Genomic DNA, 2,764 nt, shown 5'->3' on the forward strand with positions numbered 1-2,764 from the left:
CCCTTCTCCCATTGGTCACCACAGCTGTCTCTCACCCAGAATAAAAACTACCAACAGCGAACCCTTCTCGCTGACAGACACAGCTGTGGTGACCAACAGGAGAAGGTTGGACGACTGATAAAATATGAAGTGGGTGGTGGTTTAAAGAAGTCATAGAAATGAAGCTCTACCCCCATAACCTGGACTGGTGTTATACGTCGATGTCCACAGCTTAAACCAATTTATTGGGAGGGAATATTGGTATTATTTTATCGTTTATCAATATTATTATTTTTTAACATTACTGTATTGTTAAATTTGGTTGTTTTGGTCATTCGCACCTGGCTTCCCCATCCCCCACTCACTGTGTTTAAAAACTGATAGATGCAGCTTACATCAGCACATACATGAAAATCTAACCGAGAGAACACATATAGATGACCTTTGATGAATGTATGAAATAATAACAAGGGAAGATAACTTTTTAAAAATGAATTTATTTTTGGTTTGTAAACAACATCAACAATGTTTAATCTGTGAAGGCACTGTTGGATGCTGAAGGCCCCGCAGGCCCGGGTCACTGATGGACTTGGTCACTCAGGCCTGTGAATCAAGTTCCTGACGAACTCCATCGCCATTCCCTGGAGGAATATCGCAGCAAGCCTCCCTCTGTCACCGTAAAGGATCACAGCCAGTCCGTCAGCCTGGTCGTAGATGAGATGGAGACGAAACCGCAAACCCACAGGCAGGACAAACAGCGGAAAGGCACCTTCGCCGTGTCCATCCATTGCAGCTTCAAGTCTGTCAGAAGGAAAAACAAATCATAAGTCACATAAGTCGAGTAAAACTGATGCAACTTGGAGCAGCTAACGGGCAAAAGTCAACCAAATTTAGGAACCGGTATATTTCATCCTCAAGTTACTTACCTTTGTTAACTGAAGAAGATAATTATATCCTGATCCTTCTCTGAAGGACGCACTGCAGTGAAACAGGCTGGATTATAAATCTCCACCAGAACGTGAAAGAAGAAGAAGAAGAATCTGCTGCTGATGCACCAACACACAAACCAGTTATGCGCTCTCTGCCTCTCTCTGTCTATGCTCACCTGTTTAGTTACATCGACTTTTAACTGAAGAAACATATCACAGAAACGTCAGAGAGACAGAACTCCTGTTTTTCCTGTTTTCCTGCATGGGCATTTCTTTAAACTTCCCGCCTGCTCAGGCTCGGCACGCATCTGATTGGTTGGAGTTACAGGTAACTCCACTGCTGGCATGATTCATTATTAGTAGTATTATCTAATGTGTGAAATTATTATTATTTTTGTAAGTAATGAGTCGAATATTGCTAAAATATAGCAAAATTTTTCACTGTTTCCTCCTCATGTCTTTACAGGGCATGTCTGGAAAATTTTATATCATGAGTAATAATTTAAAAAATCTATGCACATAAAACACATACAAATACACATGCACATACAGTGACATTTTACTATCTCCAGAATACTGTATATACAATGGCCACAAGTTTGCATCATGGTGCTTATCCAAAATACACCCAATGTTATTTATTCCAATAGTGCTTTAATAATATGTAATTAAAATTTAAAAAGTAATATTAAGGTACTAATTGAGCTTGCCTGGTCCACAGTATCAGCCTAGATGTGGCCGTGATACTGTGACGAAATATGGTTACGTTTCTCACTCATCGGCTGTGTGAGAAAATTCAGTGTTGTTAGATCAACAGAGATAATTGATCATTAGACTGGGACTAGGACACGGATAAACGTTACTTCTCGGGGTCTCAGTCTCGAATCATACTTGTGAACTTGTCAAAATCTTTTGGATTATTATGAACTCAGGAGCGTTCATTGTTTGGAATGAAGAACGTTTTTATGTGATCTTAGATGTTATTCCCTTTGACGGGTTAACTGGTATGATAGTGGCTATAATTGTTTGTGTATGTTAAAGTTATGCCTCAGTATTGATACCATGTTCGAAGGATTATTTAATTATTTAGTACTAAATTAATAGCAATGTACAGAATCTCACGCCATGATTACAGCCACCGGTTAAAGTACTTTTCTATTCTTAATTGTTTAGTTTAACTGTTGCTAGCTTGCCATGTTCTTGCATTACTACTTGTAACTTGTAAGACATGTGCTATTTAGGGAATTTATGGTCTACAGTGACCCCTTGTGGACATTGTAAAATATTGCTGTGTTGAGTGGATAATGTGTTGTGATTGTTTTCTTAGTTATCTGTGACTCAATTAATTATAGAATTTCCTGTTTCTGTTTCCAGAAAACCATGCTCATAGTCATAAATATTGTATACCACACAAGGATACGTTCAAGTATGGCTGCACGGCATTTGGAATAAACCTGGCAAGCTCTGGTGTAAACAATTCTTCTGTGGAACTTAATTGAAGACAGTGAACGCAACTCCTGGACTGCTGCAGTCTTTCTGACAGAAAACCTCGGCCAGACTTGTATACCCAGCACTTCCAGTATGTGTATATTCTATAGTCTTGAAGGTGGTCATTATAGCTGGACTGGCCATTGGAGATACCGGGCATTTGCTCGGTGGGCCGGTGGTGATTTTTCATTTTTATGGGCCGATGGGTTTTTTTCTTTCTTTTTTTCCTAGTAACGGTATAAACACTGATGGTGGATTGGCCAGATGCTGGGAGATGTGTAAAACTAACTCAGTTGTTTGGTGGTGGCTATGGCGGAGCTTCCGGAGATTCAGTAACATTAGCAAGTGGTGGAGGCCAGCAGGTGAGG

The sequence above is a fragment of the Pundamilia nyererei genome, unplaced genomic scaffold (genome assembly GCF_000239375.1).
Source record: "Pundamilia nyererei isolate P.nyererei 1_Seehausen unplaced genomic scaffold, PunNye1.0 scaffold00211, whole genome shotgun sequence".
NCBI classification, from domain to species: Eukaryota; Metazoa; Chordata; class Actinopteri; order Cichliformes; family Cichlidae; genus Pundamilia; species Pundamilia nyererei.